Here is a 21,783-nt window from a genome sequence, read left to right on the forward strand (position 1 = left end):
TTGTCATCTGTGACGATGACTTTTACTAAAATAACTTACCATCCCGGTTGCTTAATTTTTTATTGCTTTTTAAACTATCATCCCAGTTTATCTTGTTGATGACATTGCCGCCTACTTCATGCAGCAATGACTTTCAGTGTGGACTTAAAATTCCACTATCTTCTATGAAACTCCTCCGTTCTCCTTACTTGTTTTCATGTAATTATGTGCATATACTTAGCATGTAATGCTTTTTATCACCAATCGATGTTACATTCAATATTTCATACTATCATGTAATGACATGTGTTCATGCATACTAATTTCACATATACACAACATCACAAGTACAAGATTTTCATGTGATTTTAACAAGCCTAGTTATCTAGTCCATATACAGGTTTGCGTGCAAGGCTCACAAGTGAGGGTTTGCATAACATATAGGCTCGCATAGACTTAGGGTTCACATAACATGTAGGCTCATATAGACCTAGGGTTCGCATAATATATAGGTTCAGACACTTAGGGGTTCGCGTAGGTATGGCACGCAACGAAGGGTCTGCATATTGGTTCGAACAAGCAAGGGTTGCATCTAGGGGTTTGCATGTAATAATCATACAAGTTGGCTTGCATGTAAGAACATAATTTTGACCCGTACAACCAGTGCTTCGCATGTGATTTATGACTTATATGTATTGACTCGCAGGTATTGATTTGCATGTATTGACTCATAAGTGTTGACCCACATATTTTGACTTGGATATATATTGAATCGCATTTAATGACTCGCATATATTGACTAGCATATAATGATTTGCATGTATTGACTCACATCTACAACAGTTAGGGTACGCATATAATAACCTCGGGGTTTGCATGTTTTTCATATAGGGTTCGCATGGATTTACTAAGAGTTCGCATAAGTAATCCTATATTTTTATGCATGTGAGGTCGTAGTAGGGGTTTGTATGCAAGAGGATCCGCATAAAAGGGGTTCACATATCAGTGGGTTCTCCTAGGGGTTCACACTAAGGAGTCGCGTACAAGGGCTCATGTACATAGGTTTGCTCATGGCCTCACACATGGGTTCACACATACTAGGTTTCTCCTAGGTTCACCTATACCAGTTCTCTAATCTCTAGTATATATGGTTAGGAGTTTTTTTAAAATTAGGGTTTGATTTGAATTAGGGTTTGAAAAACTTGGTTATTTATGAACCCTTTTTCCCTAATTGTAATATGATTATGAGTTATTTTAAAATTAGAGCTATTTTTAAATCTAATATATATGAATTATACACAAAGATTTAGGTTTAGATCCTACACCTAATTGGAGAAAACACAAAATTTTGGGAGAGGAGGTTGAAGATCCACTTGAGGGAAAGGGGTGATTCTGAAAGCTTGAATCCTTTTTACTTGAAATTTGATTTTGGTATTTGGTGGAGAAAAAAAAAGAACTTTGTTATTGTTCTTGAAAAATTTGTTAAATGAAAATTCTAGGGTTTGAAAAACTTGGTTATTTATAAACCTTTTTTCCCTAATTGTAATATGATTAGGAGTTATTTTAAAATTAGGGTTTGATTTGAATTAGGGACTAATTTGAAAAAAATAGTTTTGGGTTGGGCTATTTTGTAAATTTGGCACTATTACAGGGTGAAAATTTAAAAATTAAATATTTTTGCTAAATGCTTACTAAGGGTTTTTAACTTGGGACTTAAGGGTAGACTAAGACTTTACCACTAAACCAACAAGCTTATTCTTGTGAATCTTTCAACAGAAATAATTTTTAAGTCATTCTAAGTGTCTATTACCTTATCCTAAAAAAATAAAAAATTAATTTCACTCCTATCATCTAAGCCTATTTTTTGGATGTGACAAATCTCCCTCCCTTAAAAAAATTTCGTCATCGAATTTTACTTACCTGGATCGAACAAGTGAGGATATTATTGATGAATCAACTCATCGGGTTCCCGAATTGCTTCTTTAGTTCCATGGTTTTGGCACAAAACCTTAACTAAAAGAATTTGCTTATTTCTAAGGGTTTTAACCTCTCTATCTATAATATTAATTAGTTCTTCCTCAAAAGATATGTAACCTTTTTTTTCAGTGGTGTCAGAAACAGTAGTTTCGGGACCACAATTTTGACAATTAAGTCTGTAAGTACTATTATTTAATATTTACAAGAAGTATTATGATATAGTTAATTTTAATTTGATAATTTTATTTAATTAGATAATTAGTTATGTACATGTGGTTTGTCCCTAAAGTAAAGTGGTTTTGGAAAATGAGATATTGGGACCTCGTTTCTGTAAACTGAGCTCATAAATATTATTATTAAATATTTGCGCTATGTTATAAGTGGATTGAGGTTTGGTCCAAAAATTTTAATAATTGAATGGTTAATTAAGGAAAAGAACTAAATCATAAAAATCCTAAAAGCTAATCAATATTGATTTTTTTAGCTTAAATGCATTATTAATGAATTATTAAGGATCTTAAAGGAAATTTAACCTTCCTATTATGAGAGGATGGTTAATGCTAAATTATACATGACTTTTATATTAAAATTAGAAATAAAATAATAATATACATGTTGAATTATTATTTTAAAAGGATAAACATTAAAATCTCATTATCATCATTTTCATTTTTTTGGTTTTCTTCACTAAAACAAGAACTTAAAGCGCTATGGGAGTAGCTTCAAGGGGCATTTTTGTTTCTCTTGCATGGTAGGTTTTTCAATCTAGTTTCTTATAATTTTTATATTTTTGAGATTGTTGCAATTAGGTCTAATTAACTGTATCTCTATTTTTAAAACTGTTAAAAGTTTTATAACTTTCCATTGATGAATTTTAGATTTTTTTATAGAAATTGGTAGATTTGGAAGCTATGAAATGTTTAAGGACTATTTGATAAAGTAAATTTTGTTAATTTTTGCATTTAGGGACTAAATTGTGAATATGTCAAAAGTGACATTAAATTTCTATAAAATTGGATTTTGAGGGCTGTAGAAAGGCATAAGTGAAATTGGAATGAAAAACAAAGCTCAATTGTGAAAGCTATATTTGTTTTGATTTTTGGACTAAATTGAATAAAATGTAAAAGTTTAGGAAATTATGTAAAATAAAATTAAAAGATTATAAGCATGAATTTGAGTATTATTATGACATTGGTATTGATATTTTGAGTTTTAACTATTATATAGATCAAGTTGTTGACTTGGGCAAAAAAGGGAAAACTGTCGAATAGTCCATGTTAGCTAAAGTTGTATTGTTTTATCAGGTAAATTCATACAACATAAATAAGTTTAAATTGTTGTTAAATTATGTTTTAAATGTGTAATTGTGTTTATTGAAAGCTTGAATTTGGTTATGAACTAGTATACATGTTGAGAATTGAATCTAATTGAAATGGATTGTTGCGAAATGATATGATTTGAGATTAAATTCTGATGAAATTAGTAAAAGTCTTGTATATGAGGTTATGATTTTTTCCCTGGTTTCGAGCACCTGCATATGTTCCGGGCTCAAGATTATATGAATAGGTTCTAAGCTCCTTCATATGTTGTAGACTCGAGAATACAAGAATAGGTTTCGAGCTCCTACATGTGTTGCAAACTCAAGAATATAGGTTTAGGTTTTGAGCTCTTGCATATGTTGGGGACTTGAGAATACATCAATATTAAGCCCTGGCTAGACAAATGATGTGTGTAGGTTCAACCCTAACGGGTGACTAGGCTATATTACTTTCACATGTGTACGGAGTTCTTTTACGAAGTTTTATCGAGTAATGTCATGAATAAAAGGTGGTTTTATGCCATTAATTGTTGGATAAGTTAGGCATATGAGTTGAATATAATGTATAAGTTTGTTTGAAATGAAAATGAAAACATTTAAGGCATATATGTGTTTTAGCTCAAAATCTTATAAGTTAATGCTGTTGTTGGAATCTTGATAGGTATATTTGTATTCCAAATGGATGTTTATGGTAAGAGTATATGTTGCAAATTGAATAGTGCAGGTGAACAAGGTGATAAATTAGAAAATGAATTCATGATATATTGGGTTCAGTTTGGAAATTTACCGTTTGAAGCTTGGATTTGGTTTAAAGCCTTATGTATTTGATGTTGTTTTGAATGCCATGATAGGTAAGATTGTTTCACATTGAATCATGTTTTTCGTAAGTGGTTAAGTTAAGCTAAATGTTTATATTGTATGAGTTTACTAAGTATTTTATAATACTTACTGCATTACTACTTTTCTATAGATTTTGGACGTCTGGAACATGTTGACCGAATCAACAAAAAGCTCACACCTACCATCTTTCGATTCAGTAGACTTTTTATGTTTGAAGTTGGTTACTTGTGGCATGTACATAGGTTGAATGAATTTATGCTAGTTAAAGTATGTTTTGGTATACTCATATACTAGGTCGATTCGCTTCTGCACTCTGTAGGGACCGATGAAACGAGGACTTAATTTTCCTTTTCTACCAAACCTTAGAACTTTTTTCCACAGCGAGACTTTTAAGAAAACTTGTTCACCAACGTGAAATTCAATATCCTTTCTTTTTAGGTTGACATAAGAATTTTGTCGATCTAAGGATATTTTTAATATTTCTTGAATTAATTGGATTTTGCCTTCAGTTTCTTGAACAAATTCAAGACCCATTATTTTTTTTCTTTCAATTCTTTCCAACATAGGCGTGTATGAATTTCCTTCCATAAAGTGCCTCGTATAGTGCCATCTTAATGTTTTCTTGAAAACTATTGTTGTAAGAAAACTCGGCAAGTGGTAGAAATTCCTCACAACTGATTTGAAAGTCAATGACACAACTTCACAACATATCTTCTCAAATTTTAATTGTTCTTTTGAATTGCATGTCGGTTTATGGATGGAATGCTTTGCTAAGGTCAAGTTTTGTTCCTAATGCTTCGCATAGCTTCTTCCAAAACCTTGACGTGAAACGAGGATCTCGATTCGATATAATCGAAACCAATACTCCATGTAATTTAAAAATATTTTTAATGTACAACTTTTCTAATTTCGATAAGGAATAATCGCTTCAAACAGGAATGAGGTGGGTTGATTTAGTGAGTCGATCAACTATCACCCACAATTAGTCCTTTCTAGAGAGGGTTAGCTATAACCCACTTACGAAGTCCATTATCATTCTCTCCTACTTCTATTGTGGAATTGTAATTGGTTGAAGTAACCCTGGTGAAACTTGATGTTCTGCTTTTATTTGTTGGCACATCAAGCAATTTGCCACAAAATCCATCACATCTCTTTTTAATCCTTGTCACCAATATATTCTTTCAAGTTTTGGTACACTTTATTACTTCCAGGTTGCATGGAGTATAAACTATTATAAAGTTTCTTAAGTATCTTTTGTTTTAGCTCTAAATCGTTTGAGACACACAATCTTTTTCTGAGTCAAAGAACTCATTTTTTGTTAATTTAGAAGTCTTCTATCAATTCATCCTCCACCCTTTTTATCTGTAGAAATAACTTTATGTCTAAGGGTTGTTTGATTTTTATTTCCTCCTTTAAGGTTGGTTTGACTTGTAATTCGGCTAGGATGTCTCCAACATCGTAAAGGCTTAATCTCGTGAACATTTCCCTTAGTTTTATTTTTTTTCCTACTTAAGGCGTCTGTTACAACGTTTGCTTTCCCTAGATGGTATTCGATTGTGTAATGGTATTCGATTGTGTAATCATAGTCTTTGAGTAACTTGATCCACCCCTTTTGCCTTAGGTTGAGTTCTTTTTGTGTTAAGAGATATTTCAAGCATTTGTGATCTGTGCAAATCGTGCACTTTTCTCCATAAAGATAATGTCCCCAAATTTTAAGCGCAAAAACAACCATGGCTAACTCTAGGTTGTGTGTAGGATAATTGCACTCATGTGTGTTTAGTTGCCTTGAAATATAAGCAATCACCTTTCCATCTTGCATTAAAACACAACCGAGTCTTACATGTGATGCGTCACTATAAATAACATATTCCTTCCCCGATTCAAGTTGAATTAAAATTGGTGCTTGAGTTAGAATCGATTTCAACCTTTCAAAACTCTTTCGTCGCTCCTCAATCCACTTAAAAGGCATGTATTTCGTTAGCAACTTACTCTAGGGGGTGACTACTAAGGAAAATCCCTCAACAAACCTTCGATAATATCCTGCTAATCCTAGGAAACTCTGACTTTCCTAGACATTCTTTGGTTGGTTCCATTCTAAGATTGCTTCTATCTTTTTCGAATCTACTTGAATTCCCTCAGTAGAATCGATGTTACCTAATAACATAACTTTTTTGATCCAAATTCACTTTGATCCAAATTCACGCTTACTAAAATTTGCAAAAAGTATCATTTCCCATAGAATTTGCAAAACTATTCTGAAGTGTTCATTGTATCCCGCTTCAGATTTTGAGTACACCAAAATATCATCAATAAAAACTACGACAAATTGATCAATGAAAGGTTGAAACACACGGTTCATGAGGTCCATGAATTTTTTTTGGTGCGTTCATTAATCCGAATGGCATGACTAAAAATTCATAGTATTCATAACGAGTTCTAAAAGATGTTTTATGAACATCTGCCTCTTTCACCTTCAATTAATAATACCTCAACCTTAGGTTGATTTTGGAAAACATAGTGACACCTCAAAATTGATCAAATAAGTCATCTATCCTTGGTAAAGGACATTTATTTTTCAACGTTAACTTGTTTAGTTGCCGATAATCAATGCAAAGTTGGATTGATCCATCCTTCTTTTTCATGAACAAAACCGGTGCTCCCCACAAAAAAATACTGGGTCTAATGAATCCATGATCAAGTAACTCTTGAAGTTGGATTTTTAATTCCTTTAACTCCTTTGGCGTCATTCGATAACAAGCTATCGACACTAATATGGTTTCTGGAATCACCTCGACTCCAAACTCTACCTCGTTTTTTTACGACCATAGCTGAGATTACTTTTGACAAATAATTCCTTCTGTTTTTGACCATAACAATTTATTTGTTGTCCTTAGTTTTAAATGTTGCCTTTTTCAAGGCACAATCTAAGTTCACTTGGTGCTCCACCAATCAATCCATCCCCAGAATTAGATCGAACTCTCCGAATGGTAATTCCATGAGTTTGGTGGGAAAAGTTTTTTCTTACAACTCTAAGAGACATCTTTTATAAATTCTATCTAACCTAATTGTTTGTCCTAATAGGCTTATTACTGTCATAATATTATTTTTTTCCACTTTTTCTTTCAATTTTCCAACCATATTTACATCTAGATATGAATGAGTAGATCCCCACATCAATTAAAGCAAAGAAAGGCATAAAATGGATAAGGAATGTACCTGTGATAACATCAGCGACATTCTTATCCTCCTGTCCTCTTGCTTCATAAACTAAGGTTGGTTGCCTTGCTTCCACCCAGTTCACACCTTGTGTCGGAGCTCTTTGGCCTCAATTTCCATTATTTCGATTCGATCCATGATTTCCTTGAGTTTGGGCCTCGTTTTTGCCCTGATTTTACATTTGAGAGAGCTTATTCCAATGAGGATAATATTTTATTTGATGATCTTTTGACCCATACTTGAGACAAACACCGATTTTCTTCTAACATTGTCCCATGTGGTGCTTCTCACAATACTGACATTTAGGAGTTCGTTCATCATTGGGTTTGGTTTATGGCTTGGCCCTTTTTTGCAAGCCCATGGTTTGAGTTGTTTGAACCCGAATCCCTTTTGTTAGGAACTTTCTACCTCTTTTCTTGTTCCATACGTTTGATCTCATATAGGATTTTAGCCTTTTCAACCAAATTTTTGAAGTTTATTTTCCTGATGAAATGCCCCTTGAACTTTTAAGTCGTATCTTAACCCTTCCTCAAACCTCACACTTTTATCCTCCTTTGTTACTACAAATATGAGAGTGTAGCAACTCAGCCTCAGATATTTAGCTTCATACTCCAAAACTAACATATCTCCTTTTTTAAGTTTGATGAATTCATGTCTGCGAGCTTCGGCAAAACAGGGAACCACGTATTTTTTTGAAAAGCCTCTTAGAAATAATTCCAATTTAACCATTCTGCAAGTGTTCTCCTAACAATTTCTTGCCACCATCTATAAGCATCGTCTTTTAACAAGGACACGACTCATTTTAGTTTTTGCTCAAAAGTGCACTCAAGGTCTTCAAGAATTATTTCTGTCGTCACCATCCAATATTCTGCTATGGTAGAAGTTGTTTCAATGACACCTTTGAACAATCCAACCCCATTTGATTTGAGCTTTTCGGCAGTCGTGTTTCCATTCCTATTTTTTGTTACTCGATCTGACAACACTTTAGAGAGCTCTCAGCATAGCTTGAGTCATGGCATCGTCTCACACGGTTCCATTGTTCTGATTTCCCATCACCATATCTTCTTTCTTGGGACCTCCATCATCATTAGCGATAGAGTTTTCTATATATTCCTAGGTTGGGTTTTCTCCCTAAATTGTGGGCGGTTCTACAGGTACAACCCTATGAGGTCTACCCCTACCACGTCTGCCTCGAGTGTTCATATTGGTAAATCTACAATTTCAAGCAATTAGTATTTAATTGGAGTTTTTAGTTTATGCTACCTATCTATCTAAGTTTTTTCTACTACTCAGAAAGTTTTCTACAATATCTGGCATTGGACTCCCTCGGACTTTAGTTTTTCAAAAACTTACTACATCATAGTTTATATTCATGCATACTCAAAAGTTTAAAACCGAGTTTAGAAAACCTATGCTTTGATCCATTTAATGTAACACCTCGACCCAATTTAAGAGTTTAGGCTAAGTTGAAGGCATTATATTTGATCATCGAAGTGATCCTGTGAAGCCATTCTTTTATTTGTGTTGAATTTTGTGAAAAAACACTCTTTCGTTTCTAAGAAAAACGTTCATTTATTTAAACCGGTTTTTCTTAGCAATTCGATTACCATATTATCAATGTGAAGTTTTGAGAAAAAGGTTAAGGTTTAAGAAAACCTTTCCAAAACTTCTAAAAATTTATTAAACAACGGAAACAATTTTAAAAATAATTATTTCCTAAACCGAATAGCATGCAAATATTAGAGTATTAACTAAGTATCATTCTTTAAAATAAATAAGCTAAACTACTTCAACCTACGATCTAATACAATGAATAATTAATAATTACAACCCGATAATAAAGTGAATAGAGGAAACTTTAACAAAACTTTAAAATAATTATAATAATGAAAATGAGCTTGCTAGTCCAAGGGTCTTCTGATGCCATCCCGGGTCCTAATTTTTTGTGTTACCTAAAAGGTTAAAGAAAAGGGGAGTGAGCTTACAACGGCTCAGTGTGAGTCTAACTTATAAATTATTATATATAATATTAAAATAGTAAGGCATACAATTTAAAGCAAAGTAATGAACTAAGCATTCTTCATGGTACATATAATAAATGTATAATCAATTTATATATGATGCAATGCAATTTATGGATTAAGATCCCACCCGTCCATCCTATCCGCCCTCGAGCATAGCTCAGCACTCTAAAACACATAACAATAACTGACCATCTCGAATTTGATTTCTAATTTGATGGTCGTTCACTTGTCATATGTGACGATGACTTTTACTACAATAACTTACCATCCTCGTTGCTCAATTTTTGATGGTTTTTTAAACCATCATCCCGATTTATTCAATTTTGATGACATTGCAACCTACTTCATGTAGTACTGACTTTCGGTGTGGACTTAAATTGCCACCATCTCCTACGAAACTCCTCCGTCCTCCTTACCCGTTTTCATGTAATTAGGCATATATACTTAGCATGTAATGCTTTTTATCATCAATCGATGTTACATTCAATATTTCATACTAGCATGTAATAACATGTGTTCATGCATATCAATTTCACATATACACATATAATTTGTCCGATTAAAAGAAAATAGTATCACAAGTATAGGATTTTCATGTGATTTTAACAAGCCTAGTTATCTAGCACATATACAGGTTTGTGTGCAAGGCTCGCAAGTGAGGGTTCGCATCTAGGGTTCACATAACATATAGGACTGCATAGACCTAGGGTTTGCATAACATGTAGGCTCGTACAAACTTAGGGTTCACATAATATATAGGCTCGCACACTTAAGGGTTCGCATAGGTAGGGCATGCACCTACAGGTTCGCACCTAAAGGGGTTCGCATGAGGAAAAGTTGCATCTAAGGGTTCACGTGTAATAATCATACAAGTCGTTTGTATGTAATACTATGACTCGCATGTAATAACATAAATTTGATCCGCTCAATCAGTGGTTTGCATGTGATTTATGACTCACATGTATTGATTCGCATATATTGACTTGCATGTAAAATAGTTTAGGGTATGCACATAATTACCTAGGGGTTTGCATGTTTTTTGTATAGGGTTCGTATAGATTTACTAAGAGTTCGCATAAGTAATCCTATATGTTTATGCATGTGGAGTTGCAGTAGGGGGTCACATGCAAGGGCGTTCACATATTAGGGGGATTTGCATACAAGGGGTTGTCTTAGGACACTAAGGGGTTGCACAAGGGCTCACGTACGCAGGATCGCTCATGTGCTCGCACATGGGTTCACACATACTATGTTTCTCTTGGGTTCGCCTATACTAGTTCTCTAATCCCTAGTATCTATCAATTATACACAAAGATTTAGATTTAGATCTCACACCTAATTTGAGAAAACACAAAACCTTAGTTTGGGAGTGGAGGTTAAAGATCCTCTTAAGGAAGATGGGTGATTTTGAAAGCTTGAACCTTTTGCTTTGAAATTTGATTTTGGTATTTAGTTGAGAAAAAAAAAAGAACTTTGGAATTGTTCTTGAAATTTTTGTTAAATGAAAATACTAGGGTTTGAAAAACTTGATTATTTATAAACTCTTTTTCCCTAATTGTAATTGGATTAGGAGTTATTTTAAAAATAGGGTTTGATTTCAATTAGGGGTTAATTTGAAAAAAATAATTTTGGGTTGGGTTATTTTTGTAAATTCGATGCTTTCATGGTGTGAAAATGTAAAAATAAAATGTTTTGGCTAATGCTTACTAAAGGTTTCAAACTTGGGACTTAAAGGTAAGTTAAGACCTTACCATTGAACCAATAAATTCATTCTTATTAATTTTTCAACAAAATAATTTTTAAAGCATTCTAAGTGTTTCTTACCTTATGCTAAAAAATAAAAATAAAATTAATTTTACTCCTATTTCATCTAGGCTTATTTTTGGGATGTGACACTCTATGACCATAATTTTAGAATTTTTAAGATTTAAATAATATAATTTTTGTTATAACTTTATAAAATGCATATAATTTTTAGTATATATAATATAACTTTAGAATTTTTTTCATAATCATCCCAAACACTTATACGTATTCATGATTATAATATAATTTTCATAACTTAAAATTGTTTAAAATACTTTTTTAAAAGTTAAATCATGTATGATTGTTTGGAAAACCATAGGACTATTGGATTTGGGTATAATTACTTATGTAATTACTCTAATTCTTACCCTTCTTGAAGAATTAAAAAGTGTAATTGAAATGTTTCAATTACACTCAATTTACCAATTTTAACGATTCTCCAAACTTATCACTCTTATATAATTACAAATAATTAGGGTGAGTTTGGATGTGCGGTGAAATGTGGTGTGATGCGTTTAGCTTATTTTTTCATCTCACGTTACAGTATCACTACAGTATTTAATATCACCGCCATCACTATTTTTACACTAACCATAAACAAACACACCGCTCTTCTTAGATTCAAATTCAATTATGTCAAACACCATCTAAGCAATATTCTCGGTAATCTTAATTCCGCTTGAGAAAAACTGGGATAGATTATCCACAAGAAATAAGATCTATTCATATGGCATGTTTGAAGAAAGAGTGGGGCTTGAAATGCCCCAAGTGAAAGCCACCGTCTAATCAATCAATCAGTCAAATAAAAAAAATACATTGTTATATGTAAAAAAGGACATTGGTTTTGGACCTCTTCGGTCAGTGTTTCTTTTGTTAAATTTATTGGTTTTGGGCGGTTGTATGGTGGCCCGTGCTAACTTGAAAACGAAAGATTTAATAACTGAAAAGATGAATTGAAAAATGGACCCATTTGCTTTGAGGGCACAGCCCTACACTATAACATCACCCTTCCTTTTATTGCCTTTTTTCCGAGTTTTCGCGCGCGTGCTTCTGCCTTTTCTATTTCCTTATATTGAATTCTTTTAACATGTGTTTGTTTTACTTTATTATGGTTTTTATTAGAGTAATATTGATATTTTTATTAATATATAAAAATATAAGTTTAAGTCGTATTTATTTTTTTATTTAAGAATTAAGAAAAGGATTATATCTAATTCTAAGTATCATTTGTATAAAATAATAATAAAATTATTTAGTATATTATATTATTGAGGAGGAGTTTACTTATACCGGTGTAACACTCTTTTGAAAATTTTAAACATGTATAATCTACATGAATGTAATATGAAATATTATGGCTAAATTGTGAAAATATTAATTATATAAAATGTTATAGTACAATAAAAACCATTGCAAGTGAATCCTTCCTTATGCTATTTTATTTAATTTATTTAATTAGAAAGTACGATTATATTATTTATTTAAAATTATTTTATGTAGCTTTAATCCTCTACTTTTATTTACTCAAAATTACTCTCTCCAATTTTCAAATAGCTTATTTGGTTCTTCAATTAATTTCCCATTATCTTTGTGTGAAAATTAGATATCATCACATACTTAACCCTCAATCCTTACCATTTTGTTAATTTAGTATTTTTTTATAAGATAAGCCACATTTCTTCTTAAGTTCTTCAATTATGTTTCGGTTTGACCAAAAACCAATCTCACATTGCTAGGCCCCCCCCTCCCTTTTTTTTTCTTTCTTAATCTGACTATTTTCTAATTGTTTAAAGCATCATTTTCCAAATCCAATAAAATTGATCAAATTTATTTATTAAATTTCTTGACCAAAAAATAATTTTGTCTATAATAAAATAGAAGAAAAAAGAGTGAAAAAACATGAGATTTGTCCTTAGAATTTAAGAGAAAAAAGACGATAAAAAATAAAGGCGAAATCTACCCTGGCTCCACACCCCAGAAGTAGCAGAGAGTTTGATAAATTCCCAAAGGCGGGAAAATGGTTCCATGGTGAAATCAATCCAAGCAAGAGGGTAGACGTCATAAACAACCAAGGCAAAACAATCCTAATACAAACCCCCTACCCTCAAGAAATTGGATTATTTGTTAGAGCATTGGTTTTCTTCCAACAATATGAGTTTAAAGTTTTACGATTTTTTTCAAAATGATTTTTTTTTTGTTAAACGAAATTTTAAACTAAGTAGATATATTTTATTCCGTATATATATATATATATATATATATATACTATTATATTTATATATGTTTTATGTTTCTAATATTTTTTATAAATTTTAATTTTTTTATTTTTATAGATTATATATTTTAGCTTTTCATAATTTTTATAAATTTTATTTTTAAAATTTTTAAATTATAACGTGACCTGAGAAAGTATTGTATGAAATTGTGATTCTACGTCATTCTTATCCCTTTCCAATAGAAGAACGACAAATCAGATTTTTCCTTCTGATTTTTAGCATTTTTAGTTGGATTTGAATTTTTCTTAGGAAGAAAAAGCTAAAAATCAATAGGAAAAATCTTATTTGTCATTCTCCCATTGGAAAGAGATAGAGATTATGTGGAATCACAGTGTCATACAATCCCTTCTCAACGTGTCCTAATCTTAAAATTCCATGTCATCACATCTAACAATGTGACTTATCCCAAGAAAAAATGTAAAAGTATAAAAAATAAAAAATTTAGGGACTAAATTAATAAAGGTTGTAAATTTTAGGAGTTAAATTTGTGGTTATATCTACTTTTTAAATAGAGATAACAGAAAAAAAATAACGGAAGCACTGAAAATGAGTAATTTAAAAAATAGATGGACTAATTTTGATAAACAAAAGTTGAGAGATTAAATTCACACAAATCGATAAGTGTAAGGATTATCCTTAGAATTTAACCTTATTAATTAAACTAGCCTCTTTTTTATTATATACATAAATTAATGGGTTAATTCATTATTTGCGCCTGAACTTGACAATTGTTCTCACATTGGGGCTTGAACTAGGTAACTATTTTCACATTAGAGCTTGGACTTTTTTTTGCCCAAGTTTTTTTAAGGAAATATAAGGAACTAGCTTGGACAAAGAAAAAAGTTCAAACCCTAATTGAGAACAATTGTTAAGTTTAGGGACTAACTTAAATAAAAAAATTCAAACCCCAATTTGAGAACAATTGCGAAGTTCAGGAATTAACTTGGACAAAAGAAATTCAAGCCTCAATGTGAAAACAATTGTCAAGTTTAGGCCCCAAATAGAGCATTAACTCTAAATTAGACTAAATAAGTTTTTGTCATTAGAAAAAAAAATTCTCTTTAAAATATATTATTTCTTAAAATTTATATAAAATATTTATTTAAAGTTACAACTATATCAATGATTTTAATCAGAATCAAGCATTGAATTGTATAACACTTAAACTAATTGATTAACATATCATTTTTAAAAGGAGAGGAATTAGTTTTACACTTTGCTGTATATTCTTGTCTAACTAGTATTTTAATGATCCAACTCTAATATTTCATATTCCATTTACATAGATATGCATGTCAAACTTGACATGCATTAAAATTTTTAGCTATTTTTTATGTAAAAAACTTTCAATCGCTCAATAAATATTAATATTTACACTTTTTAAATCGATATGATAAGATGTCGTTTATTTGAAATTTTACATGCATGAAAAGTACAATTATATCGATAAATTCAATTGTTGGATTGTTAAATTATTTTTGTTAAATTATTAGTTTTGCACCCTTTCATATATTTTTGTATGATCAGTATTTTAACGATCCATCTTCATATATCGATTCCATTTTATATGATCATGCATGCCAAATTTGATGTAAATTAAAAAAATTACCTATTTGTTTTATGTAAAAAAATTCAATCGTTCAATAAATATTAATACATGCACTTTTTAGATCAATATGATAGAGATATTGGATTGGTTTGAAAATTTACATACATGAAAAATACAATTATATTGATAAATTCAATGGTTGAATCCTTAAATAATTAGTTGTACAAAAATAAACAATAAGGGTGTAAACTACTTTAGTTTTACATTAATGTAAGTAGATCCCTCCCGTCATATTCTTTTTATTTAGATCATTCATGTCAAATTTAACACAAATTAAAAAAAATTAACTATTTTTAGGTAAAAACTTTTAACTGCTCAATAAATATTAATATATACACTTTTTATATTGATATGATAGAGATATCGATTAGTCTAAAAGTTTAATGCACGAAAAGTACAATTATATCGATAAATTTAATGTGGCTCATTAAATGTTCTCATTGATGATTCTCCCTCCACTAAGGTAATTTGTCTAGAAGAAGATAATGCACATGTTCTAGTTTCTATTAAAACAATAGATGGGACGACAGTTGAAACAAATGTAGATGAGGACTTCAAAACAAAGTTAAAGCTTATACTCTTAGCTAAAATTCAAAAAAATCATCCTTCTGAGAATATTATTGGAAACTTTAATGATGCAAGAACCAGAGCTAAAGAGATCAACATTCGACAAATGATCAAGCTAGATTGGCATGTCTCCACCCTTGAATCTATAAATGTTAAGGAAGCATTGCAAGATGAACATTAGTTGAATGCAATGCAAGAAGAGCTGCAACAATTCATCTTAAATTATGTTTGGACTCTTGTTCCTCGTCTTCAAGGATGAAATATTATAGGAACTAAATGCATTTTCAAAGACAACAATGATGAACACGAGAATATCACTAGAAACAAGGCTCTGTTGGTTCCATAATGTCTTACGCCATTTGAAGGTGCGGACTTTAATGAGACCTTCACTTTGGTAGCCAGGTTAGAATCCATTTGGCTATTATTTATCGTTGTATGTCATCTTAATGCCAAAATTTTTTAAATGGACGTGAAGAGTGCTTTCTTAAATGGATTTCTTAATGGAGCTTTATGTTGAGAAACCAAAAGGATATAATGATCCCTACTATTTGAATTATGTGTATAAATATTCCAAGGCCTTGTACAAACTCAAACAAGCTCCAAGGGCTTGGTACGAATGTTTGTCCCAATTCTGGTTGTAACAGAGTTATGACCGAGCAAATGTGAATAATTTCCTATTTGAGAAGAAAACAAAGGGAGCATTAGTGTTGTTTAAACCTATGTCGATGACATTATTTTTTATTCCACTTCAATAAAAAAAAAGATGAGTTTAACTCATGAAATCTGAGTTCGAAATGAGTATGGTTGGTGAACTCACCTATTTCCTTGGATTGCAAATAAGACAACTTGAAGATGGAATTTTCATAAGTAAAAAAAAAATGTGTTGAATATGGTGAAAAGGTTCAATCTTGAACAAGCCAAAAAAGCTAGATCACCTATGAGCTCTGGTGAAAAGCCAAAAATGCTAGAACACCTATGAGTTCTTACTGACAATTCTACATGTAGAAGCATCGCTGAGAGTCTTCTTTAGTTGACTTCTAGTAAACTCGACATTTGCCTAAGTGTTGACATTTGTGCTCGTTATCAAGCCCATCCAAATGAGTCTCATCTCAACGAAACAAAATAAATTATTAAATATGTGAAAGGTACTTTTGGTTATGATTTATGGTTCTCTAGGGATACTAATGTGACTTATGTCAGCTATAACGATGTGGATTGGGTAAAAAACATTAATGGTCGTAAAGTAGTTCTAGTAGGTGTTTCTTTTAGGGGGAATAGTTTGTTTTCTTGGCAAAACAAGAAATAAAGTTTTTGTATCCTTATCGAAGACCAAAACTGAGCATATTGCAATGGGGAGTTGTTGCACACAATTATTGTGGATGAAACAGACGTCAAATTACATTGTTCCAACTGATGTTCTAATAATATATTGTGACAATTCCAGTGCAATCCAGTGTTACACTTACGTACTGAAAATCAAATTGTTGACATTTTCATAAATAATTTAAATGCCAAGAGACTTGAGAACTTGAGGAATTCTCTTAGACTCTATTGTATCTATTTTTTTCTTTTGGGGCACATTTTTGGATATATTAGTTCGATATGGTTGGTGAATGATTTAATACCTTTTTAAAACTTCGGGCCTATGACCAAAAAAAAGGAGAAATGTTTGATCAAAGAATGATGAAGATTTTGTTTAGGTAGCCTCTTTAGATTTTTTCAATATTTTGGCTAAAAAAGGATTGGAAAATGTTTCTAAACAAAAGTGTGTTGATGAAAGAAATATTTTGACTACTCATTTTGAAAAGTATTAGTTAATGTATATTTTTGAAGTCTCGAATTTATTGAAGTCAATCCCTTATGTCAAGTCGTATGAAAAAAAGATTGTTCAAGAGTTCTATTGCAACCTATGATGGGAGATTGATATTGAGGGGCCATCAAGTTATTTGCGTGTCATATTTAGAGGCAATATGTTTTTTAGTCTCGATTTAATTAATCAATTCTTGGATAATCTAAGAATTAAGGAAGGGTGCACCAAAGATTACAATAAGATTGTGAATGTGATAACATGTGGTGTTGTGTGATCATAACCTATTAATAATATAATTTTTCCATCTTGTTTAACTCTGTAATCTTGTGTGCTACACAAGATTACTATTCACAACTGGTTGACTTCTGTACATAAGTCATGCTAGCTTTGATGTCCCAAACTTTTGATGCAAAAACATTTAAGATAAAATATATATATATATTATATTTTCTAAGTCATTTGGTGAAAATATGGTCAAAAATTTTATCAATCATTTTCAAAGCATTTTCAAATACTTGAAATATATTCAAAAACACGTTTTAAAATGTGTTTTTGAGTTAATACCAAAGTTTTCTAAGGTGTTTAAAATATTTTTAAGGCACTTTGGTAGTCAAGTATCGAGCCATAGGACTATATGTCTCGAAACATGAAAGTTCAAATGCAAAAGTCTACTTCAGGGACTACATATGTCTCAAGACATAGCCTGCCAATAGCTATATAACAACTATTTTCCAATCGTGTCTCAAGACAACTTGTCAAGTCTCGAGACCTGGACTACAAAGACACTTTTTAGCCCGAAATTAATGCTTCCAAATATCCTATTTCATCCCCAATAGTCATAAACATCCATAAACTCGTTCCTTGGTATAAATACAATTCCAGAACACTTCAAACTCGAAGAGAGAGATATCCAAGCATTAAACACAAGAGGAAACTCTTCAAATATTCATTCTATCATTTATCTAGTAAATATTCTCTAGCAAGTTATTGTTTTATCTTTTATCACTCTCATTTCATTTCTTTGAGAGCTTAGTTTTTATAAACACACATTGTAAAGGTCTCTTTGTTTACGTTCTTTCATATTACCAATTGTAAATTGGAAGGGTTTTAGTTAAGTTAGAAAAACTAAGAAGGGTTCTAGTTTAGCCATAAAAGTTAGGGGAAAGGTTATATCTAAGCAATTTTATAAATATAGTGTTGTAAAGGTTATACCTTCCCTTGGAAAGGTAAAAATTCTAGTAGTGAACTGGAAAACCTTTAGTGGTGAAAAGCTAAGTTATTGGAGGTATGCAATTGGGCCTGAACCATTATAAATCACTTATGCAAGTTTTTCTCCTTCTTTCATTTTATTTAAAAAAAGTTTGTAGAAAATTTTAAAATATCAATTCACATTTTCTTGGTATTTTTGGGCTTAACAATTGGTATCAAAGTTAGTTTTCCATCAAAGGTTTCACCAACGGGAGAGGCGATCCAAGGCAAAAATACCAAGTTCGAGGATGGTACAAGATTTTACCTCAACTAGCTTAGGTGATGGCCAATCAACTATAAGGTCACCATTCTTCAATGGAAAGAGCTACTCTTATTGGAAGATATGGATGAAACTCTTTATTCAAGCAAGTGATTATCATGTTTAGAGGATAATCACATGTGGTGATTTGATGGTGCTTAAGAATGAAGATGAATGGGAAGAAGTAAGAAGAAAGCTCAACTTAATGTCGAGGCCTTGCACACCCACTTTTGTGTATTAGGGCCTAATAGAGTGTCCCAATGTCAAAATGCCAAGAAAATTTGGGACAAGCTTGTGTCGGGTATAAATATGATATATGAATTGTGCAAGTATGCATATCAAATCAAGTAATAAAGTGATAAAAGTGATATCATCTCCACAGGGATGGAATTAGGTATAAGAGTGCTCAAGTTATTATAACTAATTACGATTAATGTTATGGCAAAACCAAGTTAAGTACAAAGTGGTAGATTGAAATAGTAAGAATGTGTGTGAACTGTATACTGACTAATACTGGAAACTGCTACGACAAAGTAAGAGTAAAAATGCAACGATAATTACGATAATAATTACGTGATTATAATGCAAACGAATAAGTAAATAACTAAGAATGCTATGACAAAGATACGACGGCAAAGGATAGAAGGTTTATGATGTTGATTTGGAAGGTTGGGATTACTGAGAATCTATCTTTACTTTCAATAGTGCCTCGGCAAAATTGTACTCAATCTACTGCTCAGAAGAGACCTAGAATGACTTGTTTCTTTTGAGAGCAAGTTCTCAAGTTACCTGGCCTGTGTCTAAGGACTTAGCACGGTACCCTGCACTGTTTTGTCTTCATTCTATACAAATACTGCTCCATTTCTAGAGTCTACTGCAAGTATTGGGTCGAATACCCACTTGTATCATTCAATTTTAGTCTAACTAACCTAATTTGTTTATAATTAGATTCAGTTTATGGGGCATACTGCACAGTCATCTATGTGTAAGGAATGTACACATACAATTGGGAAATAAAAATAATTGAATGAAATAGTAGATTAAATAAAATATATGTTTGAACCATTAAAGAAAATAAAATTTTCGTCATGTAATCCCAACACTATAAGATTTAGATCATGGGTTGGTAATTAAAAATCGAATCTAAATATCATCGAACATTGTTTCAATTAGATTAATTTATGGGAGAACATATTAAGAAATAATAAAAGAACTTAGGAAGATGGTTATCGCCAACCCAATCCGCAATCCAGCAACACAATGTCATGTGGTGGCTGAGAGGGACTGCCTTCGATTTCCTCTTTCTATCTCTACTCAGCTGCCACCCTCTATTGTTGCCTCCGAGTCTCCATACTTAGGCTTCCTCCTTTGGCTTTTTATAAGCTTTTCTTCCTAGGGTAACTCCAACAGCCTATGATATATTCTCCTCTTTTCTAGGCATATTTTTCTGGTACAAGTAGAGTTGGGCTGTAACCGGTATGCTTGAGTGTTCACTCGGTCATATTCCTAAAATTGCCATGGAATTCATGTTGGCAAACTGTCCAACCTTTTGCCCCTGCAAACCTTCATTCATTTATTTCTTTCTCCATATCGTACACCTGTAAAACCACCAACCATAACCTTTCTACATAATTAAAAGTATCTAACATGTAAACACAGTCCAATCTCCTAACACAAATGATAAAAATACTAATAAAATGTCCTAAAATGCCACTAAAGGTACTCAAATACAAGCAATTACCTAGGTCTAAAGGTATGAAATATAACTTTTTTCAAGAGTTATCAGCTTGCCACTACTTATGAAGGAACAAGCTAATTCAATGAATCTAAGATCAGATAACTCACACTTGATTATGAGCTCTTTAAGATGAAGTTGGGAGAGAGCATCAAAAAAATGTTCGATAGATTCACTAACATAGTCAATGGGTTTAAGGAACTTGGGAAGGCTTACTCCAATAAAGAAATGGTGAAGAAATTGATCAATAGCCTATCAAAATATTGGGAAGCTAAAGTAACAACTATTGAAGAATCCAAGAATTTGGATGTGCTTTCCTTAGATAAGTTTATGGGTTCACTCATTGCTTGTGAGATGAAGCTAGAGCATGGAAAAGAAAAACCAAGACAAGTAGGAGTTGCTTTAAATTCCTCCATCCAAGAAGAAAGTAATGATGATGAGGAGGAGGAGAAAGAGGAGGATAATGAAGAAGTAATCATACTTGCCAAAAAGTTCAAAAGGTTCATGAAAATGGACAAAGGCAAGAGGTTTCAAGAAAGGAAAATAATTTGCTAAATTTGCACGAAATAAAGGCACAACAAATATGATTGCTTTTTGAGGAAGAAGCAAAGGGAAAGAAGAAAGGCATGGTAACCACTTGGATGGATGTGACACTTCCAATGATGATGATTCTAATGATGAGGGCTTTCGCAACCTTTGCTTCATGGCTCTTGAAGAGTAAGAGGTATCTTCTAACTCATATTATTTTAATTCTTATACTTTTAGTAAGTTAAAAGATGCATTTGATGATTTATCTTTGGAATTTGGGACCATGAATTCCAAATATAAGAAAATGATTTCCAAGCTTAAAGTAGAAAGTTATTTTATTTTAAAAAATTATTTTGAAAGTGAAAATGATTTCGAGGCTTTCAGAACTAAATGTGCAACATTTGAAAATGAAAATCTTGATTTGAAAATGAAACTTGAAAGCTTCGGAAAGGAATAAAGAATTTTTTATTAGAAAACTCATAAAAAATGGCAAAGTGTGAACATTGTCATTTTCATGATCATACAACACATACTTGTCAAATGAAGAAAAGAGTTCAATATAGAATTATACAATTATGGGTTCTAAAAGAA

The sequence above is a fragment of the Gossypium raimondii genome, chromosome 9 (genome assembly GCF_025698545.1).
Source record: "Gossypium raimondii isolate GPD5lz chromosome 9, ASM2569854v1, whole genome shotgun sequence".
In the NCBI taxonomy this organism is placed as follows: Eukaryota; Viridiplantae; Streptophyta; class Magnoliopsida; order Malvales; family Malvaceae; genus Gossypium; species Gossypium raimondii.